We start from the raw sequence: 17,157 nt of genomic DNA on the forward strand, positions 1-17,157 counted from the left end.
AAGAAGAAGGAACGATTGAACATATAATGACACATGTAGATAGAGAGAGTAGGATTAGAGTGAGGGATTTTTTAGGAGAGGAAGGAAAGTTAGAGAATGTAAAATGTATGAAAGAATTAGGAAAAATGAGAGAGAATAGGAGAAAGGAAAAAGGTATGGATGGAGGAGTAAGTGTTAAGTAACGAAGTGTAAACCAAGTCCAGGATTTTAGGCTGAAAGGCCGAATCGAATAAAGTACTATACTACTATAAGATAAATAAGAAGTCTTGTGTAAAAAATATTTATATTATTACAGGAAAGTTATTTGAGAGTTCCCTGGAGGCCTCGGCGGGGGAGCAGGTCGATATAGGTAAAGGATGAGAGAGGGTGGAGAGAAAAGGGTGTGAGAGGAGGTAGAGGTACAAGGAGGAAGGTACGTGTAGAGGAGTGTAAGAGGAGTGTAAAGAGGTGGAGAAGAGGCCGAGGAAGGAAGGATGATGCAGATATTGGCGAGTAAAGAAAACAGAGCAAAGAGAGGTTAGCAAACAGGGCGAGGTTTCGAGGCGGAGAGTGAGGAAGAGGGGGGGGGGGGCTCGGAGAGGAGGAGAGAGGAAGAAGGAGAGGAAGTGATGACTACCCTGACGAACCGCGGTGAAGGCGTAAGCAGCTGGAGAGAATAAAACGGGCTTAATGTGCCGCACTGGCTGGCGGAACGAGACGGTAGACAGACAGAATCGGCAAGGAAGAGAGGTATCGTGCCGGCGGCGCGGGAGATATCAGGATAGAGAGAAGCAGCGAGTCGAGGGAAGCGGTGGATGCGTTCGATAGATCGATTGAGTGAGTCGATAAGGAGGGAAAGACGGGGCTGCCGGATCGATAGGAGGATCGATGGAGAAGAGCGGTAGAGGGACACGAGTGCGGAACGACGATCGAGGCAGGACACGTGCCATTAGAGTGCGTAAAGAGAGGCGTAAGTACGTGTTGGCGAGTGAAGAATAGAAGTAGAAAAGCGGAGGAGAGTAAGAACGTAAGTAGGAGAGAGGAAGGAGAAGGAAGAAGGGGGCAAGCAAGGCCGAAGTGAAGAAGGCTAGAAAGCAAAGGAAATGAGGTAGATGCAACTTTCTATTACAGATAATCCAAAGGGAGAAGGAGAAGAAAGTGGTGGAAAGAAGGATGCAATGCAGAGGGAAGATCATAATAGAAAAGAAGGCGATAGAAAAGATTGTAGAAGTGAAAGTATTGGAAATGATAAAGGAGTTTAAGGAGGATAGCAAGAGAAAAGATGAGGAGATAAAAGAATTAAAGGAGGAGGTAGAGAGATTAAAAAGAAAGGTGTATAGGTTGGAACAGGGCGCGGGCAAAAGGAAGAGGGATGACAGTGAAGAGAGTAGGGATAAATTTGGTAGGAAGAATTGGTGGGCAGAAGAATATGAAAGGAACGACGACGAGAAAAGAAAGAAGAACGTGATTATAAGGATCGAGAAGGAGAGATGGATGGGAAAGGAATCAAATTGGGAGAAGGTGAAGGAATTGTTTTCGGAAGGATTAAAGGTAAAGGTAGAGATGAAAGAGGTAAGCGTGATAGGTCAGAGAGAAGAATGGGTGACGATAATAGTAGAGATGAGAAGTAAACAGGATAAGTGGAGGGTATTAGATGCAAGGAGAAAGGAAGGGAGCAGATTAAGGGTGAAAATGGATGAGGATAAATCGGTGGAGACGAGGGTAAAAGAAAGAGAGGAGAAAGAAAGGAGAGAGGAGGAAAGCGGGAGACCAAAGAGGACCGCGGAGGACGAGATTGCGAGAAGGATGGAGGAGAGTCTGTTAATGGATACGGACGAGGAAGAAGACGATAGGAAGAAAAGAGAGTAAGAGGAATGTAGGATAGAAAGGAGAGAGGAAGAGAGATAGAGAGAGAAGCGTTAAGGGAGAGGGAGGGGAGGAGGAGAAGGAAATAAGATTGTAGGATTAATACAGTTTATTTTCAGTGTAAAGGTAGAATAAGAAAAAAGGAAGGCGTTGAACACGAGGAGGGAGAGAGTCGGAGAGAAAAGGGAAGAGCAGCGACGGAAAGGAGGGAGTCAGACAAAACGCCATGTGTTTGTAAAAGGTTGGGTACGTCCCTACAAAACGCCATGTGTGTTGGATAAGAGGAGGTGTTGGAAAGATGTACAGGGTTGGGTACGTCCCTAATGTAAAAAAACGCCCTTTAAGACCCCTTGGAGTAAATAAAGTAGGGGAGACCGGGGCCTAACCGTCAGTTTTTTTTCGGTGCCGATTTTTAACAAAAAAATAAATAATTTTAGTTAAAAGTGGTATACCACTGTAAAGAGTGAACCTTTAGCTACAAAATTTATATAGTAAATTTTTATCTACGTCGCTTTGTTTAACCGGTATAGACCAAAAACGACAACGGTGGAACAATTGAAATCTCAAAAATGCCGGGGTTTAACCGTCACACTGCATTTTCAATACATATACGTACATCTAATCCTGAAAAATGATAAGATACATCTTAATAATTGTTTTTTAAGAGAAAAATATAAAAATTTATTTAAAATTTTTATGCGAAACATTATTAAAAAATAGTTACGAGAGTTCCTCTTTCCGCAGAAGTCACTCGCCCGACTTGTTTCACTCCTCGACGTCCGATGACTCTATTCGGTGTCTGAACGGTTGTAATTCCCGTCTCATCCATATTCCATATGCAGTGAGCCTGGAAATGCCCGGAAATGCCTTGGAAATGCACCCGGACTGCTTACTGACGGATTAACCCCAAACACAAGTTTCAGGTTTGATCGCCCACGAAATATTAGACATCAACGATAATGAAAAAACTACACTGGATTCGTGTTCAGCATGCATTACTCTTTATAATCACGTACTTTGAGATTTGGAGAGCAAATATTATTGCAGATATTACAAAATTTCCACGCGCAGAAAATGTAACTTTCACCTTCCGAAAACACGTTTGCCCTCGTAAAAATCATAACACGGCAGGTAACCTGCCGAAACTTCGTTGGTCACATGGGTACCATAAGCAGCGTTTACAATGTTAATAGCGAGTTCGCACAATATACAGGTTCCGAGATATTTGATTTGACGGGTCAATCCCGGCGACGGTTAGGCCCCGGTCTCCCCTATCTTTATCTATCTACAAGAAAGTTATTTTTGAATTTTTTTAAGGTCAGTGATTTTAATGGAAAAATACTATTCGTAAATCGTGGTCATGGAGGAAGGACCCACGATGCACGTCTGGAATGCTTCAATTCTTTCAAGGCATTTGGAACAGCAATTTCAGAATGGACGAACAAATACTTGGTTATTAGGTATATTACATTATTATTATTGTTATTATTATATTACTGATAATATTACATGATATACAGATGGAAGTATTGATATATATGCATAGTATGATTTTGATATTATAGGTGATTCCGGATATCCCTTGTTACTCTATTTATTAAACGCCAAAACAGACAATTAGAAGGATCTCCTTCGGCTCGTTACACTAATACTCATGTAAGAGCTCGGTCATGTGTAGAACGAACTATTGGAATGTTAAAGGGACGATGGAGGTGCCTAAGAAAGGAGAGAGCATTGCATTACTCGCCAGAATTTTCAGGTAAAATTCATTTACCAATTGTATTTTGTAAATACTAATACTAATATTAAATTTATAATGTTATAAACAATTTCAGCTCTCATTGTTAATGCCTGCTGTGTCGTTTAAAATATTGCAAAAATTTTATAACATACCGCAGCCTGAAATATATTAATTGGATATACACGATAAATTAAATATACAGGAAAGAAATATCGGAATAAATGATATAAGAAATAATGTAAATGGTAATGAAGTACGAGAACGTATCATCCAGCAGTATTATAATTAAAAAACGTATTATTGATCTATGTATTATAATTTAAAAACATATTTTATTTATCTATGTCAGTATTTTTTGTAATATAGTCTTATACATATGTATTACATAAACATTTTGTATATCACTATAAGTATTATACATAATACTTTTACGATATAAATGTGAATGCCCGAGAAAAAATGGACTTATGTAATCATATAAGATCATATATAATTATATATATATATATATATATATATATATATATATTGCGACGCTTTTTCCCCCGGTCTCGCACTCCGGAGGAGGGCTATCGTGATCGTGGATTGGCAAAACGCGCGACTAATGTAGACACAAAATACTTGGGCGCCAGGTGCGACCGATCGCACCACCGTACTCTACTCGATACAGCGCGATATCCCCGACGATACCTCAGGGCGTAGCTTCCTTTCGGGGAACTCGGAGAGAAGGCGTAACGCAATTAACCACACAAGAGCGTAATAAGGAATCACATGTAATATATATTTAATCAGTCAGTGTAGGTGTAGATATAATGTATTTGCAGAGTGATATCAGTCAGTGTAGATGTAGGTATAATATATCCGCGCCTTTCATATTCGAAATAAGATCATGCGGTCAAGAGACATGAGCGGCGGCGGATGCAACGCCGATGCAACGAATTGCGCGAAGGTGCGGTATAGCGTACCACCAAAAGGACGGGTAGGCTGACGCAAGAATGCCGGATGACCAACGCAATATGCGGACGCGGGAAAGTCGGATAGAGCAACACTAGGATATCAGAATATAGGAACGCGATAATGTCGGAAATTAAACACGGTAGACGAGCTCACAAGATTAACGCAACCGATGGACGCAAAAATAGTCAACGCAGACTAACGCACGAGGTTAACGCAACAGATAACGAAGGTAACGCGGTACCTCACTTCGAACACACACAAAAGATTAACGCGAGAGAGCCTTAAGGTAACGCGGTACCTTTCCCCGAACACACCACGAATCCTCACGCCACGAGGCCGACTGACCGAATCGCAACACCTCCGTTTCCGCCGTCGACGTGCGCCCGGGCCACCTCGATTCCGCACGACGCAAAAATTATGGGCGATCTCGCCGCGTCGACCACGCTGGCCGGCGATTGCCCCCTAACGCCAAATACGGACTCGTGTCGCGGACGATCTCGCGGTTTGCCACGCGAATCCCGAATTCTTTCGCAAGTCCGGAGATTCCGCGGCCCCGCGTCGATCCCGACGACCTTCCCGTCCCGCCAAACGCAATACTCGCCGTCCTCGAGGGCCCGGATACGCTACCTGCGAGGCCGAGTGCCCTTCAAAGTACGTGACCACTCGCGACTCGCCGTTTTCCCTCACACTTGCCCCCGTTATCTCCACGCACGACACACTACGACCCTTGCGATTAACACGGTGAAACGAGACACAGTTATTCCGATTACCACGATGAAACGCGACGCGATTAACACGATGAAACGCGACACGATTATTCCGATTAACCCGATGAAACGTGACACGATTAACACGATGAAACTTGACACGATTATTCCGATTAACACAATTAAACGCCACGAGCCTGTCGGCCGAGGCGGTGCTCCCGGGGAGGGCACATTGGTCTCTACTTACAGGAGTTCACTCTCGGCGGGGCCCCTGCACGATTTCCGACACGATTCTCTCGAAGCGAGCGTCAGGTAACGCACGCGCTCATACCGTCGCCCACAGGTAATTCCTGCAGCTCCTAGGTACCCGATATGTGCCTGGGGCCAGCGCCTCGAGCCAACCCTCTTTCCGAACGCGGGGACGCCAGGGTGGTGACCTTACAATTCGCCGGGGTTTCTCCGTCGGTCCGGGCGGCTCGTCACTCGGGCGATGCTTCCTCGATCCTTGCTGGCACGACAGTACCGGGACTCTCATCCGCCGGGATCGCGCCGGCTCCCCGCGCCTGCGCTGTCGCGTGCCGCTCGACCGGATCGCCGATCCTCGCGCTCCCGGCGCCTTGGCCGCTCGTGCGCCGCTCCTTCCGGTGGCGCCAGTGATGGCAGTTTTGAAGCCCAGCACCACGGTGCTGTTGGAGTGGGGGAGCACCACTACCAGCCCGCGCCGTGTCCGTGTGCGCTCCGCGCTCGGCTCTGCTTCGGGTCTTTAGAGACGAGCAGACGTATTATGTTCCTTCTTTTTTCCTCCTATTCAGCCACGAAAGCGACACGCGACGCGCTTCGCGTTCTGTTACGCGTTGAATGCCTTTTCTAGATATCAATCAAACAATCAGAATAAAGATTTTTGGTTACTGGATTAATCAATTCTGATTACTTGATTAATTAATTGCTCGATTAATCAATAAACTAACTGCATATAAACAAATTATATATCTCCCCGTCGACCGTTATCTACGACTTTGATGATTATAAACTAAGTAAAAGAATTTGTTGCTCGGGTCTTTTTGTTATTTAAATATTCTACGGACCGTGCCCTACCAGAATATGCAACGTATGATTTTGTTGCTCGACCCTAATTGCAAATAAACAAATTATTTATCTCCGCGCGACCGTTATCTACGACTTTGATGGCTAAAAACTAAGTAAAAGAATTTGTTGCTTGGGTCTTTTTGTTATTTAAATATTCTACGGACCGTGCCCTGTCAGAATATGCAACTTGCGATTTTGTTGCTCGCCTCTAACTCTAAATAATAAAATTATGATAACCGATTAGTTAATTATTAATTGAGAAAAGCTATTTTTTGATTAGGGGAGACCGGGGCTAAACAGTCTGTTTTTTTTCGGTGCCGATTTTTAACAACAAAATAAATAATTTTAGTTAAACGTGGTATACCACTGTAAAGAGTGAACCTTTAGTTACAAAATTTATTTAGGAAATTTTTATCTACGTCGCTTTGTTTAACCGGTATAGAGCAAAAACGACAACGGTGGAAAAATTTAAATCTTAAAAATGCCGGGGTTAAACAGTCTACCCCCCGGGATAAATCAGTTTCAGGTTTGATCGCCCATGAAATATTAGATATCTACACTGGATTTGTGTTCAGCATGCATTACTCTTTATAATCAGCATGCATTTATAATCACGTACCTCGAGATTTGGAGAGCAAATATTATTGCAGATATTAAAAAATTTCCACGCGCAGAAAATTTCACTTTTCACCACGAAAACACGTTTGCCTCCGTACAAATCATAACACGGCAGATAACCTGCCGAAACTCCGTTGGTCACATGGGTACCATAAGCAGCGTTTACAATGTTAATAGCGAGTTCGCACAATATACAGGTTCCGAGATATTTGATTAGACATATTTACCCCGTAGACTTTTTAGCCCCGGTCTCCCCTACTCGATTAATCAAGTAATCTGAATAATAATTTGTTTATTACTCGATTAATCAAGTAATCGGAATAAGAATTTTTTGATTACTCGATCAATCAAGTAATCAGAATAAAAATTTTTGGTTACTGGATTAATCAATTCTGATTACTTGATTAATCAATTGCTCGATTAATCAATAAACAGTGTAAAATATTCATCAACATTAAAACGAAACGATTAAATAAGATTAAATTAATAAAAATTAAAAGAGGAGCTTTATTAGACATAAAGATAACATTAAGTTAACCATTTTCATTGTTACAAGTGGTCTTCCACATTACCTATGAGGTGCCACTAACAGTGCGTTAGGTTTTTAACGTGGACCTTCGCCTGTAGCCCTATTATACCACATTTTTTTATGTATGTATATACGTACAAACGTATATACGTATGTATGTACAAACAGTATATACGTATCAAAACGATTACAATGCATATAAATATCCTAATAAGTCATTCCGAACATCTTATTACAATAAGCATTCTTTTCTCTGGTAACCGCTTTAGTTAATGAATCAGCAGGCATATCTTTACTCGACAAATATACCGCTTCAATGATTTTCTTCTTAATATTATCATTAATAAACTTTAATTTCGTGTCAATGTGTTTTGTTCTCGCTTTAGGATTACAACTTTGAGCCAACTTAATCGCGCTTTGATTATCGCAATGAATCTTAATTGGTAATTCAACACAAGACTTGTCAATATCGGAAAGTAAATTCTTTAACCATAATGCCTGTTGACATGCGCTAGACAACGAAACATACTCGGATTCGGTACTTGATAAGGATACAGTTTTCTGTTTCTTACTGCTCCAGGCGATTGCTCCACCATTGAGTGTGAACACGTGTCCGCTGGTTGATTTCCTTGAGTCCAGGTTGCCGGCCCAGTTGGCATCACAATAGCCAACCAGTATGGATCCTTCCTCCTTGGAAAACTTTAATTTGTGATTTCTCGTTCCTTTCAAGTACCGAAGTACCCTTTTTAATGCATTCCAGTGCGCAGGTCCTGGGTTTTCTGCGAAAGCGCCAAGAGTAGATATGACACTACCCAGGTCAGGGCGTGTTCCCTGATACGCAAACATTAAACAGCCAAGAAGTTCACGATAAGGCTTCTGCTTCATCTGCATCTTCTCTTGATGTGTCTTTGGGGACATGCTGCTATCCAAGTTTTGATTTGCTTCCAATGGAGTAGCTACTGGATTACAGTCCTTCATGTTAAACCGGTCCAGCAGACTTTCAATGTACTCTTGTTGATCGATTGTAATTTCTCCACGTTGACCATCTCTTTTGACATTTATCCCGAGAATCTTCTTGACGGGACCAAGATCTCTAATTTTGAACTCTTGATGCAGTTGGCTGATTATCCTTCTTTTTAGCTTCTTATTTTTTGTCATTAATATTATGTCATCTACGTACTCGCCTATTATAGCTAATATTTCACCAGAAGTTCCCCGTAGAATATACAGTCCTTCGTCTGCATCCGAACGTTGGAAGTTCATTTGAGTAAGTTTGTCATCCAACTTCTCATTCCAGGCGTGGCTTCCTTGCTTCAATCCATATAAAGCTTTTTCCAGTTTACACACTTTGTCCTCTTGATTCTTCTTGATGAATCCTTCGGGCTGCTCCATGTATATTTCTTCACTCAGATCGCCGTTGAGGAATGCAGTAACCACGTCCAGATGATCCAGATCAAAGTCGTGTTTTGCCGCTATAGCCATTATGGAGCGGATCGTTTCAAATCTTACCACCGGAGAATACGTTTCTTGATAGTCGATGCCATGTTCTTGTTCATAGCCCTTTACTACGAGACGTGCTTTAAATCTTTGTTCACCATTCTGTGAGTCTGATTTCTTGCGATAAACCCATCGAGATTTTAAAACTTTCTTATGCGATGGTCGATCACATAACGTCCAAGTTCCGTTTTCTATAAGTGCGTCGTATTCCTCCTGCATAGCTTTTCGCCATTCACTTTTCTCACTTCCCTTGAGTGCATCTTTAAAAGTTTCGGGGCAATCTTCTGATTCTTCAGTTATCGCGCTGTACATGATAAAATCATTCATTTTACGAGGCTTTGGCTTTCTCTCACTACGACGAACATTGCCGGTTAACTGTTTATTGGTTGCTTCATCTTTGTGCTTGCTATCATCGTCTGAACTTTTTGAAGTTGAAGAAATGTCAAAGTATTCTGAGTTTTCCGATTCATCCTCGTCTTCTTCTTCCTCATCGCTGGATAGTTCACTCTGATCATCTTCGATTGCAGTTATGGGAATGGCTGAGTCCGGATCTTGCGTGTCGACTTCATCCTCGAAGAATATCACATCTCGGTTTTTAAAGACTTTTTGGGTTTCAGGATCGAAGAGTCTGTAACCTTTAGAGCTCTCTAAATATCCTAGGAATTTACATTCCTTCGATTTCTCATCCAGTTTTCGACGCATCTCCTTTGGAACGTGTGCGGAAGCTTTTGAGCCGAAGATTCGCAGGTGCTTTAAGTTTGGTTTGTAGCCAGACCACATTTCGTACGGGGTCTTATGCAGTAGGCTTCTAGCTGGAGATCTATTAATTAAATATACTGCCGTGTTGCATGCCTCAGCCCAGAATCTCTTTTCCATCTTCGCATCTTGTAACATACACCGGGCCTTCTCAACTATAGTCCTGTTGGCTCTTTCGGCCAAACCGTTCTGTTGCGGGCAGTATGAAATAGACGATTCGTGTTTTATTCCTTCGTTACGTAAGAATTTCTCAAACTCCTTGTTGACAAACTCTGTCCCGTTGTCAGATCTCAATGCTAAAATATGCTTTCCAACCTGCTTTTCAACGTAATTCTTATAATCTTTAAAGGCATCTAAAGCTTCATTCTTTTGCTTAAAAAAATATATACTTATCTTCCTGGTGTAGTCGTCGATGAAGGTAATAAAATATCTTGAACCTCCAATAGATACTGTTTCCATTGGTCCGCAGATGTCCGTATGGATTAACTGTAATGGTTGCGTCCTTTTCCTCCGTCTCTCATCACCAGCAATTAATGGCTGACGAGCGTGCTTGCCTTTAGCACAAGTAATACATGGCTTATCGTCAGGATCCTCGAATTCAAGACCCTCAGCGTGTTTGTCTCGAAGCAGCTTCATGCTAGTTCTATTCAAGTGACCAAGACGTCGATGCCACAAGAATGTTTCGTCGGAAATTCTGCATGTGTATGCTCTATCCTCAGGTTGACTTAACCAGTAGATATTGTCTATGGCCTCCGCTGTTGCTACAACTTTATGTGCTTTATTAAATATTTCGCATTTATCGTGATCAAAACTTACCGTTAGGCCTCTTTTGGTCACCTGACTTACGGATAATAGGTTTACGTGCAATTCTGGGACGTATAAAACCTCTTCTGCAGGAACAATCGTTCTTTTTCCTTGAACAATTAATGGAATATTTACCTTTCCTCTTCCTCTGACATTAAGTTTTGCGTCATCTGCAATCAAAACTCTGGAATCAATACAATCGTCGAAATCTTCCAAGATGTTGCGATTCGCCGTCATGTGCGACGATGCTGCTGAATCGATGATCCATCCTGTTTTTTATTTAGATCTTTTATCTATTTCTTTGGTGAGAAAGGCTACACTTGAAGTTCCATCTTTTTTCTTTGTGTTCTCCTTCTTTTTCTTGTTCTCGTCCGTCTTGTCGAAGTTCTTCTTCTTCGTACTGGAATTTGTTTGGCAGTTTCTCGCGTAGTGCCCTGGCTTGCCACATGTATAGCATTTTGGTGCCTTTGATCTTGAATGAAAATCTTTCTGTTGCTTTCTTGCGTGAAATGCTGAACTTTCCGCTTTTTCATCCTTTGAATTAGTCATCCGCAATTCTTGAAGTAATTTAGTCTTAACCAGGTCACCCGTGATCGCAATTCCTGAGTTCTCCAATGCCATTATCATTGGTTCATAGCGCTCTGGTAATCCCGCCAATAGTACGGCGCCTAGCCATTCGTCGTCCACATTGAAACCAACGTCCGAAAGTTGATGACTGGTCGAAATAATTTCGTTGACATAAACGTCTATCGATTCGCAATTCTCGAGTTTAGTTGTGGACATTTTTCGTAATAAGGTTACTTTACGTGTAAGCCCGTTATCCTCGAAGGCAGATTTTAGTCTTGTCCAAACTTCTTTCGCGTTAGCCGCGTCTTTGATATGTACGTAGTTAACCTCGTCAATGCATAAAACTAACTTTGCCATTGCACGAGTTACCTTGTCAGCATCCGTCTCGGTGCCTTCAACCGCTTTCCAAAAACCGTCAAGTTGTAATGCATGCTTCATCGCAAATTTCCAACCTGCGTAATTTTGTCTTCCTTTCAGCTTTTCTATGGCTGGTATACCTCCGATGTTTGTGCCCTCGTATGCGGCTTCCTTTCAGGGACAACGATGCAGTCTCTCAACTTGAGCCGTTTTACTCGACGATATTATGGCGAATGACGCAATTCTCTCCGCGTTGGCGCGTTGCTACGCGCCTGACTCGTGAACGCGAACTATCGCTTGCCGTACACTGCTGGGCCTATTTCACTTTTATTTGTGATTGTCAATTGCCCGAACGTAACCTGGGCCCATAACCTTTGTAGTTTTAGGATAGTAATTAACAATTCGGCGGGTAAAATATAAGAGAGCCGTTTATTCGGTCTTTGTACAATGGCGAGCGCAAGAAGAACTTAGATCATAAAACATAAGATTAGAGTCGAAACGAAAATATATCGACGGTACAGTAGCGCGATCTACATAAAATAAACTAAGAAGAAATTCCCCTAGAATCTCGGGTTTACACGTTACGCCATCTATTGTTGCCACGAGATTATACTTTCTGAATCCAACAATTGTTGAACAATATATTTATTTAAAAAAAAAATTAAAACCCAAGTAGTACATATAACTTTGTGTGTATTCCCATTTAAGAGTTTTTCTATTCTAACCCAGGTAGTAGTAGCTTTAATTTTTCTTAACAAAATTATATCACAAAATTGTTACCTTATTCAATCCAAGTGACATCTACTATTTTCCCAAAAAAGTATGAAATCTTTAAATTGGGCCAATTGCAAGAGAGAATATGTACAATTGCATCAAAAAGTAATTGTTGTATTACTTTTATAAATCTTTACATTGTAAATTAGAAAAATAATGTATGATAATAATTTTACAAGATTAAAAATTTTTATTTAAATTCAACAAGGGAATACAAGGTATTTAAATACAAAGTTTATATATGTATTTTTTAATAGAATAAAAGATTAAATCATGAAGAATTACATTACAGAGAGGTAACAGTACAAAATACAAATATTTTATTAAAATATTTAAACCCAACAAGGGAATACAAGGTATTTAAATACAAAGTTTATATATGTATTTTAAAAGATTTAATCGCATCGCAAAGAATTACAGAGGTAACAGTACAAAATAAAAATATTTTATTAAAATACATAAATTTTTCTTGTCAAAAAACTTGGCGCTGCTAGACCTCAAAATTAGGTCAGCGTGGTGTGTATGTGCGACCGAGTGATATGGGTGTGGGTGATGTGTGTGTGTGTGTGTGTGTGTGTGTGTGTGTGTGTGTGTGTGTGTGTGTGGGTGTGTGTGTGAGACGGTGAATAATGCGGCTTATGATTAAGTATAGGATAAGTTTAGATTTTTAAAGCGATTAGAATTAAGTATAGAATAAGTATAGAATAAGTATAGAATAAGTATAAAATAAGTAATATTTACATTTGTAAAAGGTCTCTCTCTCTCTATCTCTCTCTCTCTCTCTCTCTCTCTCTCTCTCTCTCTCTCTCTCTCTCTCTCTCTCTCTCTCTCTCTCTCTCTCTCTCTCTCTCTCTCTCTCTCTAGCAGCGCCAAGTTTTTTGACAAGAAAAATTTATGTATTTTAATAAAATATTTTTATTTTGTACTGCTACCTCTGTAATTCTTTGCGATGCGATTAAATCTTTTAAAATACATATATAAACTTTGTATTTAAATACCTTGTATTCCCTTGTTGGGTTTAAATATTTTAATAAAATATTTGTATTTTGTACTGTTACCTCTCTGTAATGTAATTCTTCATGATTCAATCTTTTATTCTATTGAAAAATACATATATAAACTTTGTATTTAAATACCTTGTATTCCCTTGTTGAATTTAAATAAAAATTTTTAATCTTGTACAATTATTATCATACATTATTTTTCTAATTTACAATGTAAAGATTTATAAAAGTAATACAACAATTACTTTTCGATGCAACTGTACATATTCTCTCTTGCAATTGGCCCAATTTAAAGATTTCATACTTTTTTGGGAAAATAGTAGATGTCACTTGGATTGAATAAGGTAACAATTTTGTGATATAATTTTGTTAAGAAAAATTAAAGCTACTACTACCTTGGTTAGAATAGAAAAACTCTTAAATGGGAATACACACAAGTTATATGTACTACTTGGGTTTTAATTTTTTTTTTAATAAAGATACTACCCACTTTTGGGTTTTTTCGAGGTACAAATATATTACGTACCATTTGGGTTTTATTAACATTTTTTAATTTAACAAGTAAAACGTGTGCAAGTAGAAACTTGCACATTGCTTCCTCATAGTTTTAAAGTGTGCAAGTGGAAACTTGTCTTCGCTCACAAAGCTCCTCTATGAGGAAGCTTGTATTTTATTCAATGTATAATTATTAGTATTTTGTTACGTCCAACCCCGGGATTAGTATAAGAAAATCTGGGAAAGCGAAGGAAAGGCTAACCAGAGGGGTCGGGGTAAGGAAGGACGCAACTAGACGCTTAAGAATACTGCTCGCAGGTACGCGCTCTGAGGCGCGTGGCGCGAGCCGAACGCACTTTTATGACTCTGGAAGGGTCAGGGTCCGCAGGGACCCTAGGACGCCTTCCGTGAGCGGTGCGATCGTCGGTCCTTTTTTAAATCAAGGAATTTAATCCCTTTAACTTAGGATCGGACCTCGTGCGATTTCGAGTGGGAGATGGGTGGTAATTGAGGTCTTAAATTAAAGAAAGAATGGAGATGTCTTTAACATAAGTAATTATATTTATTTGACATAAAAAAAATGTTATTTAGTATAAAAAAAAAAATATAATTATAAACTAGGGGTTAGTGTAAAATGTGTATATGTATATAATGGAGAGTTGGTATGCGCATTCTTCGCGGGTATAACAAAAGTGCGGGGCGATCGGGCAGGACCTTTTGAGGGGAAATCTATTTGCAAGTGGACATCCTGCCCGCTATTATTACATCGAGATCGGGATTGAATAGCATAATGATTTGGTTAGGTGTGCGTGCGGTGTTTATGAGTACTTGAAACTAATTTAAGTCGACATTAAGAACTAAATATAAAGAAAAATTTGGGGAGTGAAAGCAGAGGGACAAGAATTTATGGATAAAAAAAAATAATTGTCAATCTAGGGTCACTATTTCGGGACCGACCATTTCCTCGTGGGTGTCAAGGGTCGAGGCGGTCGACGGAGTCGGGGATGGTCCTCGGGAAGAGGAGGGGGAGTGGGGAGGTTCGAGGAGGGTGGCGGGATCGGGGTTGACGGGGACCACGCGAAACGGGGCCACGCGACAAACAGGGCGAGAAGATGGGGGGAAAGGGCGAGAAGGCAGGACGACAGGGCGAGAAAGGGGGAAAACGGGGCGATTCTGCTGTGAAGAACAGGGTTCTTCTGTAAAAGCTGGGGGAGGGGGTGGAGTGGCGAGTCGCGGAGGACCTGCGTTGATCGATTCCTAAGATGTCAGATGTCAGGATGTCAAGCTCCCTTCGCCCCCGCTTGTTCCGACGATTCCTTTCGTGTCTCGCGGCGTTTTTCGACCTCTTGTGGGTGGGACAGCCCGAATCCACTACAAGTTAGCGGATTGTTAAATATTAAAGTCCTTTAACTGTGGGGAAGTCACCTCGGGTTTCGGAGATTAAAGAAATCAAAAGAATACCTCGAATCCACTGACGAGTCAGCTAACTCGAAATAATAGAGAGAGATTATTCCGAGCCCACCGAAAAATCGGCTAACTCGGAACAACGAAGGGAGATTATTCCGAGTCCACCGAAAAATCGGCTAATTCAGAACAATAGAGATTATTCCGACTCCACCGAAAAATCGGCTAATTCGGAACAATAGAGATTCCCCCGAATCCACCGATAAATCGGCTAATTCGGAATAGTGAAAAGAATTGGAGGGTTGGAAGGGTTAATGTTTAATGTTTAACCGAGGGACTTCCCGAACGCGTGAGTGTTCGAGTGAATACAAAAGGGGTAAGATAATGATAAAAGGGGCCCGATATCAGTATGTGAATAGGTATGTAGAGGACTTACTTCTTGGTGCTGATCAAACTAAAGTAGAACAGCTGAATCTCTTTGAGCCCCGTGGGTAACTAGCTGGATCTCTTTGGGCCCTGTGGATAGCCTCTCGTCGACACTCGGTGAGTTTAAGTCCACGCACAGAATTTAACTTAAAACTTGAGATCGGATTTGAATGTGATAGTGTTCGTAAACGGAAGAGAGGCGAAGTAAATTGAACTGGGCCGAAGAGGTGAACCGTCAGAAGAGAAGCTGAACTAAGAGAGCAAGTGCTGCGATGTCGAGATTTATATAGGAAAGTTCTAAGGATGGGAAGGGTGAATCGCGTGTGGGATGTGTCAGGTTTTCATTTTGGGAACTTCTGGTTGGAGGGATGTTTCTAATTTTTGTCTGAAGGATTTCTTATTGGGCGAGATGTTTCTCATCCAAGAGCTAGATTCTTAAGTCTTTGCCTATCCTAGAAGTTTAGAGACGGTTGTCGATTTTTCCGACTGTTCATTGGCGAGTCTTCTCGTAAGGCCCCCACTGCCTTATTGGGGGTGCAACCCATCGCTTCCTCCAGTGACTCACTTGTTTTTCGGTTAGGTTTCTCCTTTATTAGGGTTTCTTTTTTAGTGTTGACGGACGATGCACACCTCTCAATCTTAAATGCAAGCAAAAACTCCGCCACGTGTATTTACGGACACGTCTCAGGCTTTGTTTCCGCTTGCCGGAAACATCGTACGTGCATTTTGAAAGCTCGCTTGATGCAATAAAGATCTTCATCAACCCATTAAGGCCCATTTGGCGCGTCGAGTCGCCAGGTTTACATTCTTTCAGTTTTAGGCCTGACAAAGCCGATAAAAATCCTGTTACGTATGCCCCGTCCGTCACTAATTCGTCATTTGGAAGGTTGCGTTTAAGCGCCTAGGTAAACAGATACTTTACCCTTATAAAAAAAAAGGAAAAGGAATGTGCAAGGATCAAGGCTCACTCGTCGATCGACAACCGTCCGTGCTTAGTTTACCTTATCCTAATCTTAACGGCTATCCTGAGCGCAGAGGAATTTAAGCGAAAAAGGGAAATCGTGGAGTTCCCAGGACGTAACAATTTATTTGTTTTGGCTTCCTCATAGAGGAAGCTTTGTGAGCGAACTTGACTGTTTTTTTAAACAGAAATTTTAAAGAATTATTGATTAATTAAATTAAATTAAAAAAATGTCGGTATGTGTGTATGTATGTCTGTGCCAAATTTACAGAAATTTCTATAACTCCAGAACTGATCAATCAATTCTTAAGTTATAGAAATTTTAGTAAGTTTGGCTGTTTTTTTAACATAAATCGGTAACCCCTTTATTATTAACAAAATTTATTAATTCTATTATATTCTTCAGTCTTTTCTACCTCTATTTCATATATAATTCGTTAAGATTTGGTTAATTAGTTCTGGAGTTATAGAAATTTCGGTAAACTTAGTTATTTTTTTTAACAGAAATCGGTAACCCCTTTATTATTAACAATTTTTATTAATTCTATTATATTCTTCAGTCTTTTCTACCCCTATTTCATATATAATTCGTTAAGATTTGATTGATCAATTCTGGAGTTATAGAAATT

At 40.7% G+C, this 17,157-nt stretch overlaps 1 pseudogene; it reads left to right on the top strand.

The window, feature by feature from the left end:
• Positions 1–3,890, top strand: part of LOC139783362 (putative nuclease HARBI1) — a 39,057-nt pseudogene extending 35,167 nt beyond the window's left edge.
• The last annotated feature ends 13,267 nt before the right edge of the window (positions 3,891–17,157 follow it).

Source organism: Temnothorax nylanderi, unplaced genomic scaffold (genome assembly GCF_030848795.1).
Source record: "Temnothorax nylanderi isolate EJ_2023f unplaced genomic scaffold, tnyl_v1.0 TNYL_tig0493_pilon, whole genome shotgun sequence".
In the NCBI taxonomy this organism is placed as follows: domain Eukaryota; kingdom Metazoa; phylum Arthropoda; class Insecta; order Hymenoptera; family Formicidae; genus Temnothorax; species Temnothorax nylanderi.